The 11,084-nt window shown below is 39.9% G+C and overlaps 1 long non-coding RNA gene across 1 annotated transcript; it reads left to right on the top strand.

Annotated features, from left to right (window-relative positions):
- The first annotated feature begins 8,840 nt into the window (after nt 1–8,840).
- LOC147893591 (uncharacterized) lies at nt 8,841–9,332 on the top strand. The gene is made up of 3 exons (XR_015542222.1): nt 8,841–8,934; nt 9,031–9,171; nt 9,264–9,332. It is a non-coding gene; the product is annotated as an uncharacterized LOC147893591 (long non-coding RNA).
- Nucleotides 9,333–11,084: the final 1,752 nt, after the last annotated feature.

Here is an 11,084-nt window from a genome sequence, read left to right on the forward strand (position 1 = left end):
GCGAAAATACCTATTTATTTATTTTATTTTTTTAGACTCTCTTTTTGTGTTTGAGTTTAACTTTGAATTTGCATTTGCATTTTTCCCTCTTTCTCCTTTCCACACCCCTTTCTAGCCATCGTGTTTCACTTTTTGGCCTACCACCACACGGAGGCCTAAGTGAAGGCGAAGGCAATTCGGAAGCGAAAATGGCCATTTATTTTATTTTTTTAATCACGATTTTTACTGCTATTTTTCTCCTCCACATTTTTAGGGCCTCTCTCTCTCTCTCTCTCTCTCTCTCTCTCTCTCTCTCTCCTCATCCCTTTCAATTCATCATTTCTGCCCTCTTTCGCTATTTGGATCTCCAGCAAGCCTTATGAATGGTTTATCATCATTCACCTTGTTATATTACTCGAGAGAAAAAAAATATAAGAATTTTGGATAATACTGCTCCAGTGCCCGATGGATCTTTCTTTCGGCAGAGAGTGGAGGTTGCAAGCAGATTGGACCAGTGCAGGATCTGTAGGACCCTTGGGCATTTCGCGAGGAATTTGCCCCAGGTAGAAGAAAAGGCCCAAAAAGCCTACTGGCACAACAGCTCCCTTTTGCCCTTAACAAGGGGGTGGGACAGATCCTGCACCTACTCCCCAACCTAGGCAGGTGGTCGTACTGTTCCTCCATGACAGAGCGCTCCTCCTCCACAGAGTGATCCTTTGATACTGCCACCTCTTGCCTCTGGTGCCTCATGACCCCCAGTGGCTCCCCCGACAGGACCCACAGCACTTCGTTGGCTCCCAGTTCGTACACAACCTCCACCCCCGACAATTCAGGAGGATGTCGTCCTCGAGTCCACCTCCTTAGGAGCTTTGGAGTCTCCCGTTCTAGTTGTTCCCAGTGTTGCACCTCACACAATCCAAGACGCTTCACCTACATTTGCAGCCTCTCGCCCGGGACCTAGAGGTTGCCCCTCTCCCTATCCCAGTGGTAGCCCCTCTCCCTAACATTGCATATTCTCTAGTTGGAGGGGCCTACAGCTTTCTAGACAGAGGATTCTCAGAAGCAGTCTTTAGCTCCCCTCTTGGATAGAGGAAAAGGGGGGTTGGGTACCCCGGTGATCTGCTTCCCTCTGAAGGGATCCTCCGCACCTCTGTGTCGGTCCTGATTCACATGAACTCCTTTTCAGCCCTGGTAGATTTCCACGAGGAGGACTGTGTGCCCTCTACTCTCCGCCGCTTGGTTCCATCCCTCGCTCTTTGAGTAGGAGGTCTTCTCCTATTGAGGGGTTTGTTTCTGCCACTAGGTTAGGTAAGATGTTCCTTTCTACATCTTCCCGTCGATGAGGATTGCTAGCGGGAACATACACGGCCTTGGTGGCATCCCACATCATCACTGCAGACAGTTGATATGGAATCAGCTTCATCTAGGTGTTAGTGGCAGTTCTATTGATGTTTTACACTTGCAGGAGCACAAACTAGATGCCAGTAATTGTACAAAGTTAGGCAAGCTACTTTCAGCTAATTTAGCATGCTCAAGGCAACGGATTTCCATTTCTAGTGTCGAAATGACTGGAGGAAGATAGGGATCGAAAGGTGATTCCTAAAGAGCTTGTAGGAGAGAGTCACATACAAGAGAAGCTACCTAGTCCATTTGACGCATGTAGGAAGCTTTCCTTCTCCCATAGTCTTTGCAAAAGTTGGTGACTTGTTGCAAGCAGTTTTCCCATCTGTGGACCAGAGAACTAGAGAGACTCTTCCCAATCAACCAAGCTCGTTCTATGGCCTTATCAAATTCTTGAACTTCTATGGCCTTATAAAATTCTTGAACACCAAAACACGTAGTATTCATTTTGAACAGAATTGGGCCTTTTTTGGAGGTAGAATTTTGGCGTTTTGTGTGGCCTTCTTTTTGGGAGGGGTTTAGCCCAAATCAGTCCGTTGAGCCCTGGATTTTCTTGGTGCATATTCGAACATTCACTAATCTAGACTACTAACTCCACAACCCTCCATCCTGGTAGGCCCAATGAATGCAATTCATCTTGTTTCTTTCTTAACAAATACAAAACTAGGTGAAACTTTCATTAGGCATGCCAAAGGAGATGTGACAACCTCACCCTTAGATTAAAGGAGATGGGACAACCTCACCCTTAGATTATGACATGGACATTTCCCATAATAAGAGAACCCAAAACAAATGCTATGGCTTTGCCTTTGGCATGCCAAAAAGATCTGAGCACCTATATTGAGAAGAAGATTGCATTATTATATTCTTTGGTTGTAGGATTTGTACAAATGTTCTATTTATTTTTTAAAAGATAGAGAATGAGCTTGAATATTGAAAATGAGTGTTTTGCTAATAGCACTTTACATTCATTAATAACCACTTGTCTTTGTGAGGTGAGAGTTGGCATGTTTTTCTCTTCAAAAATTATAAGACCAAGGAGCATGCCCTTCCTTGAGTACATAGTAATTCATACATTCAACATATAGCACTTTGCAAAAGTGAGCTTGAAATTGAATATACAAAGCATTTTGCATTCAGTGCATAGCACTTTGCATTTAGCACATAACTAGCCACACATTTGTGGGGAGAGACTTTTTTTTATAGAAAATTTGTTGGGGAGAGACTTGGCACGCTTCCTCTCCAAAAATTATAAGACCAAGGAACATGCTCTTCCTTGGGTTTATAATACATTGCATTCAACACAGCATCCCACGCATAGTAATTTGCATTCATAATATATGTATAACACATAAGAATCTACATTTTGCACATTGCATTTAGTAGGGGGGAGAGTTGGCTTTTTTAGAGGCACATGAAAGTACGTCGTTTTAGACAAAATAGAAGTCAACATCTAATTAAGTCAAAAAATGTAGCATCAAGAAGCTGGAAGTTTCAATGTAAAATGCTTATGAAATATATGTTTCCTATGTGTCTCGAAGTTCGAAAAGCGAAGCCTCTTTAAATTTTGAAAACTTAAAAGGCACATTGTCTAGGCATTGTAGAGACAACAATCTTGTGAAAGGTCAAGGATGAGTAAGAGTGAGTATGTAGCAGAAGAAAATTTATGAAATTTCTTGAAAAGACTAAAGTCTTGATTTATTGGAAGCATGAAGAATCTCTCTCCATTGATCAAAAGCAGAAAATTCTTTAGAAGAGCCTTGCATTCAGCAAATGAGCATCGACGGGTGCCTTCTGTTAGAATTGCTCATGCATGGCTAAGAAAGAAGATGATCATCTGAATCAATCTCTTTATGCTGGCGAATAAATTTTACACCCCTCTCTCATTGATTTTGTTGTACATTGTCAAAAAGGTGTGTAATAGTATCATTCCTTGAAAAAATTTGCCATTTGTTGACAAATTTAAGATGTTCCACATTCATGGTGCTCCATAGGCATTCCAACAGAGGTTCATTAACTTTTGTAACATACTGGCCAAATTCGTTATGGTGCTTTAATGTTTCATACAGCCAACCATTCGTCGATAATTTTTACTTATTGTAGGATACCAACCAATCACGGTAAGGTGCTTTAATGTTTCATCTTTTAAGGGCATCCAGAGTTTCAAGCGCATTTTGTTTTTCTTAATGAGGAATTACAACATACATTTTTATGCAATCTATCGATCAACACAAGCGCTGTAGATTCAAAGACAAGCCTCTGAATGAGACAGTTGATTTTGGAGCATGGGCTGACACAACGATTGAGTAGCAAGTAGTCATAATTTTTTATTACGAGGATATTGAAAAGGAGTCTTTGAGAGCCGAGAGAAGCATAAGTAGTTTGTTGACAATCCAAAGCAACTTCTAACCGTCACAACGATTGCTAGAAGATAATGAGATTGAAAGAAGATCAGAAAGAGACTTATTACTAGAAGAGAATTTGGGATATCTGAATGACTGAGGAGAAGCGAGGGCAGGGGGGGGGGGAGGGTTCCAAAAAGAGGTGAAGGTCAAGCAGAATTGGGAACATAATGTCATCTCTGTGTGGAGAGGCAAGAAGAAAGTGCGGGTTGCCATGGGAGTAGTGGTGCCCTTGGCAGATGCAGTGCAACTAGTACTGGCAGAGACGATGAATATGGCAGATGGCCTAGACAATGACGAAGAAGAGGCATTCCTCAATGCCAACTCGAATTTGGTATTGCTATTTATGGTCGATGTGGAAGGAATTACGGAGCATTATCTTCACCATAATTTTTTTGCGGGCTCCATCAATGCAGTCCAGGATGAGGTGGTCGAGCATCAACAAGCAACAGCAGCAATCAACATGGATTTGTGGACACACAGGTGCAAGAAGATGCACTGGACACAGTCTTTCTCGAGGAAGATGGCACATCGAAATCGGTGAATTCCAACAACAGAATTCCGAACAGCATTATTTATTGGTGGCCACAGATTATTCGACTCGGTGGGCAGAGGCCAAGGCCACAGTCTCAATAGCAAGGCAAGCACAGTTGCAAAATTTCTCTTTGATCAAATTTGTTCACGCTTTGGCTGTCCTTTGGAAATTCTCACTGATGGAGGAACCTCTTTTAGAAATGAACTAATTGAAGATGTGGTGCATAAGCTAAAGATAAATCATAGCGTGTCCACGCCATACTATCCCCAATGTAATGGCTTGGCTAAGAAAACAAATGGATTGTTGTGCAATTCAATGGGAAAGCTTGTAGACACCAAGAAAAGGCATCAGGATAGGCACTTGGCAGAAGTTTTATGGGCTTACACAACCACACACAAGCTAGCTATTGGGTTTACACCATTCCAACTAGTGTATGGAATAGAAGCCATTTTGCCCATTGAATTGGAGATACATAGTCTTCGCATTGCTGTTGCAAGAAAAGAAGGACAAGAGGATGCCTATGCTCAATGCTTGGTTCAGCTAGAAGCCTTGGATGAATGCAAATTATAGGCCTTACAAAACTTGGAAGCTTCTCAAAAAAGGCGCAAGGCCCATTTTGACACCAAATTACACAAGAAGAAAGCTTGTAAACACCAAGAAAAGGCATCGGGATAGGCATTTGGTAGAAGTTTTATGGGCTTACACAACCACACACAAGCTAGCTATTGGGTTTACACCATTCCAACTAGTGTATGGAATAGAAGCCATTTTTCCCATTGAATTGGAGATACATAGTCTTCGCATTGCTGTTGCAAGAAAAGAAGGACAAGAGGATGCCTATGCTCAATGCTTGGTTCAGCTAGAAGCCTTGGATGAATGCAGATTATAGGCCTTACAAAACTTGGAAGCTTCTCAAAAAAGGCACAAGGCCCATTTTGACACGAAATTACGCAAGAAGAAAGATATTGCAGAAGGAGATATGGTCATGAGATTTGATAGCCGTCTGGACAAGCGGCTAGACAAAAAGTTTATCGGCCGATGGGAGGGACCATATTGAGTCAAAAAGAAGTTTACCTATCATCTTGAGGATGTTGATGGCATGGTGATGCCCGAACGCATCAATGAGTATCGCCTTAAATTCTTCTATGCTTGACCACCTTGAGGGCCAACAGACCCTCTCTGTCACTAGAGAGGATCTGCTGGGGGGGGGAAGATGTGACACCAAAAATTGATTTTTTTATTTGGCATTGGTATTTTTTTCTTCTATGTTTGATAAGAGTTTGAGTATCAAGTGATAGCCTAGCGGCTCTCACTTATTTCTATTTTCTAAGATATTGTATGGGATTGAGAGGATAAGTGGAATGGATCATTGTAAATACCATGTGTATGAATGATAAATACCTTGGTATGGGGTGAGAGTTATTTGTGTATGGGATATTATGGGGTTTTTAGAAAATAGGAAGAGTGAGTCATATAAAGAGGTGGGATCATGTCCATGTGTTCCAATTATATAAGAGAGATCACATGCCAAGCATGTGGAAGGCATGTGGAGGAGTGTGGAGTCAAGAGGAATCCTTCTAGAATTCCTATGTGGAATAAGGAGGATGTGGACATATGGAAAAGAGAGGGTCCCTATGGACTCCATGTGAGGAGACTCTTGACTTTCTCAATATTTTAAGAGTCTTGAGTATATTTTGATGGGACACATGGCAAGAGTAGCCAAAAAGGACATGGATGGTGACATATGGGCTTATGTGATTGATGGGGAAAGGAATCTATAGGCAGCAATTGTAAATGGGTGAAGGAGGGTGACAAAATCTCTATAAAAGGAGCCCTCCTCTCCCTTGTTCAACATCTCTTCCAGCATTAGGCATCATGTTGGTGTAGCTCTAGTCTCCTCAAGCCTCTTCCATGAGCCTTCTCTCCCTCTTGTAGATATTCTCTTATGTAGACTCTTGAGTCCATCACTCTCTAGTTTATTCTCTCTCTATGAGTAGTCTTGGAGCTTTCGCTCCTTCTTGTATGTATGAAACCTCTTCTTCTCCCTTGTGTTTATAGTATTTTGAGTTGCATTGGAGTGGAGTATCACTCTATTGGTAATGAAGGTCACTTCAGGTTCTCTCTCTTGAGTGTCTCTTTCCTTTTTTCCATTGCTTTCTCTTCCAAAGTGCTCAAAAGTATTGTCTATTCAGCCGCTCATTGCACACACATGGTTTATCTATTTCCCAAGCCACAAAGGTAGCTCTTCCTTCCCTCCTATGCAACCTCTATGGGACTTGGATCGTTGATGAAGTCTAAGCATGGAGGTAGTATTCTCCCAAGTCGACACTAGTACAAGGAGTAAGTGTTTTTCATGATAGTTTGATCCCCTGTCAGTAATTTGCTCATAACTTTTTGCTCGGTGGTCCTATTTGGACGAAACTTATATCAACATGAATCTCTCTTCAAGGAGCATCATCTTGTGTCTTTAATTATTGTATTAGATTTCAAACCAAAAATCTATGACTCTCTGTGTGTGATTGTTTCTTTTTCAGATAGTTTTTACCCTCATCCTGTAAAGCGCCCATATCTTTCCAACCGCTTCTTTGTTTCTTACAAAAGTTATATAAGAGCAAATTCCATTTCAAGGCGCATCTTAATATGTGATTGAATATTTTATATCATGTTTTTGCTGAAAGTTATGGGTCTCTGTGTCTTATGACAGTTTGGAGAGTGTTTTGAGCTAAGTGTAAAGGTGTCTATGAAGGAGGTGCAATGTTTCCTTGGAACCTACCCATCCTGCCTGCAAAAAGAAGTATCTTTTGGTAGCCACTCAGTATGTCACCAAGTGGGCTAAAGCTATTGCCCTCCCTGCTGCAAATGGTAAGGCAATTTCAAATTTCATATTTGAACGTATCTGCACAAGGTTTGGGACATCCATGGAAATAGTATCTGACCATGGGAGTCCATTCTTAAATGAAGCAGTGGAATTGCTCATGGATCGCATGGGTATTGATCACCGCACTTCTAGCATCTATCATCCAGCATCCATGGGACAAACGGAGTGGACCAAAGGCCTCCTTTGTAAAAACATGGGGAAAATGGCCATAGGGAATAGGAGCCAGTGGGATCAGAAGGTCACTGAAGCTGTGTGGGCTTACAACATCACTCATAAAACATCTATAGGTCACACTCCTTTTGAGTTGGTGTATGGTACTGAGGCTGTTTTACCACTAGAGATAGAGATTTCGGCTTTGAGATTGGCACAAGAACAGAGGATGACAAAAGATGAACATGTAGAGGCCTGGATGGTGCAACTTGAGAAGCTAGATGAAACCTGATGCCTTGCCCTACATCAAACAGAGATTCAAAAGAATCGACAAAAGGCCTGCTTGGATGCTAAGATTCACAAGGGATGGGAAAGACACTTTGCTGAGGGGGATGTTGTGCTATGCTTTGATAATAGATTGGACCACCAAATGGATAAGAAGTTCCTTCCATTGTGGACCGGTCCATACAAAGTCATCAAGGAATGTAGCAATGGGTCTATACAAGTTCAGGAGTTGCATGTGCCATATGGCAAGAAGGTGATCAACAAGCATTATCTCAAGCCCTTCTTTGTGCGTGATGGTGGTTCCAGGCATGGAAATGCTGTGCATTCCCACCGGGGGGGGGGGGGGGGGGGACTATTATAAATAAATTTGTCTCAGGAAAAAGGCATAAATATGTGTGTGTGTTTGTATGTGTGGCAATAGTATAATAAAATATGGTGTGCATAGGGCCCAGGGTTGAGGTGGCAGGGCATGACCATGTGCCACCCTTCCATGTAAGAGGACCCATAAGTTGTGTTGTACATAATCCATGGTAGTAATATTATAAAATATAAGGTGGCATGGTTCCTCCATGTGCCACCCCTCCACCTAGGCGATCCCATGCCTGCATTTAGTGAGATATGGCCTAAAGTCCATGAGAGAAGTAATATAAAATAGGTGGAGATGGATATTATATTGGATTATTCCCTCCATGTAGGATAGGCCCATGTGGGGAGGGGTATAGATAGTCCAAGGATGCAAGTTAAATAATGGGGGAAATAGGATGAGGTGGCAAGATTCCTTGTGCCAACCCTCCACTTGTCCTCCTAGAGGTTTGAACGTATTATAAAATTGGGAAGAGACTAAGGGAGTATCATAAAATTGATATATGGGGCTTGATTTATGTGAAAAAATGAGGCAAAGTGTTGTCGCACACAATTGAGAGTGCGTAACCGCCTCTCTTTCCCCTCTTCCTTTCCCCTTGTGCCATAGTCTCCCTCTTCATTCCCTCCCCTTCTAATCCCTTTTCCCCACCCATGACAACGTTTCGCCCTCATGTTCTCCTTTTCTCTAGGGCCCTTGAGCGTCGCCATGCTTAGTGTCTAGCCTCTTGTCCTAATTTCTTTTCTAGGTAACAGTACACACACACACACACACACACACTTTATTGCAAGTATCATATGTTCTTTCTTTATTCTATTTAACTTAACTACATTTTGACATTGTTTTTCAGAGATCTAGTGAAAGAAATAAGAGAAATAGAAAGGCCCAAGAAAACGTTACAAATTTAGGTCGAAAGGGTTATATTGGAATGAAACAAGAACTCGTAAGTTTAATAGTTTTCTTTCTTTTCATAATTCAAGTTTTTAGAGTAGTACTCTTTGATAAATCCACATGTATGACAAATATTTTAAACATGTAGATCTCTAAACTTCAAAGGTCTCCTTCATATTGAGAGGTGTTTTTAGAAGCTCATACCTCCAAAGGATATGGGATGAAAGGAAGAGGAATACTATTTGACTATGCATTGTCTAAAGAGACCAATGGTGTTATTTCATTAGAGGTACTTCATGTTCTCTCTGTTTTATGAATAGAAATTATTAATTAATGAAATATAATATCAATTTGATATATTTCATATTTATTATTGTGTAGGATCCTAATCCAAATGACAATGGGGATAATAACATTTCTGGTCCAAGACTGGTTGTACCTACTAAAAAGACTACTTGTGGCAATTTTTTTTTGCAATTAGTGATTTAGAACAAGTGATACATGAGAAGGCTATTGAGTTGTAAAGAAAGCTTCATTGACAAGGATAAGGCTATGGATGCCTTGCAAGAACAACTTAATGATTTGAGGAAAAGCATTTCTGCTCTACCTTTGGTAAAATTCATGCCTACTTCACAATAATTTTCGCAAAAAAGATGATTCATGCTCACACACACACACACACACACACACACACACACACACACACACACACACACACAGACACACATACATGCGCACGTGTGTGTATTGTAGATATTGTTTTGAAATGGTTTAGGGATCCTTGACTAGAGTAGAAAGAATTGACATGAAGCATTATTAAGTATCATATTTACTTTATTTTAAAAAGGGTCATCAATGAAAAATTGGAGTAGAAAAGATAGCAGCACAAACAAATTCATGCCTACTTCATGATAATTTTCACAAAAAAGATGATTCATGCTCACACAGACACACAGACACACACACATGCACACGTGTGTGTATTGTAGATATTGTTTTGAAATGGCTTAGGGATCCTTGACTAGAGTAGAAAGCATTGACATGAAGCATTATTAAGTATCATATTTACTTTATTTTAAAAAGGGTCATCAATGAACAATTGGAGTAGAAAAGATAGCAGCACAAACAAATGACATACATGTTTTCCAAGTAAGTTAAATTTATTTATTTTTCTTAATTAGTATGGAAATGACCATAACGTTTTTGGATAATTTTTCATAAAGATATTTTAAACAAATATTCTACTAATGATCTCTTGAATGTATCTTTGTAGGTTGATGCTTTTCAAAGGGGACAACAAGTAAAGATCTTACATAAGGACTCAAAAGACATAGTTGGAATAGGGGCAATAATTAGTTTGGATCCTTCATTTAGAGGTCATACTATACCAATAGGAGTTGGTTATGTAGCAGTACGAGTTGATGATGCAATCATTAAAGATGCTTGTATATTCAAAGCAAATGATGAGATTCAGACATTGGGTCAAGTCATAGGCTTGAATGTTGCTTGGAAAACTCTTCATGTAATGTCTTTATAATTATATATTTTATTTTGTTATGTAAAAATGGAATTATTTATTTTTCAATCAACTATTGAATAATATTTGTTATCAAGTAAAATGTGTGTTATAAAAGAGAAAAGTTATCCTTAGAATTTTAGATGACTTCTTCACACTGTGTAATATGAGTACTGATGCACTTAAGACTTTTGATTAATCTTTCACACTTAGACAATAAATTTCATTCATGGATACCAAGTATCAAATGTAAAATTTTAGTCATTTAAGATTCCAATGCCATGTAACTTTTTGGCCCATTTTAAAAGCTAGAAGAAGTTAAATGTTTTTGCCCATTTTGAATGCTATTGTTTATAAAAGAAGAAATGGCAATTGCGATCCCATTTCTTTCCATTTGTAGCATAATAACCGGCATTTTGTATCACTTTATTTCCATTTTCAACATGAAATCTTGAAATCTCATTGTCTTCTCTACATTTTTATGTCAACTTTTGCCATTTTTTCACAGTTGGTCTCTATTGTAGTGCCATTTCATGCATTAAAAATGGCAAAAATATATGGTACTTTTGGTTGCCATTTCGATTGTGGAAATGGCAAAACTATATGGCACTTTTAGTTGCCATTTCATACGTAAAAATGGTAGAATATACGACACTTTTCGTTGCCATTTCAGACATCAAAATGGC

This window comes from Dipteris shenzhenensis, chromosome 15 (assembly GCF_047967505.1).
Source record: "Dipteris shenzhenensis isolate YYH24624 ecotype China chromosome 15, Dip_SZ_1.0, whole genome shotgun sequence".
Classification (NCBI taxonomy): Eukaryota; Viridiplantae; Streptophyta; class Polypodiopsida; order Gleicheniales; family Dipteridaceae; genus Dipteris; species Dipteris shenzhenensis.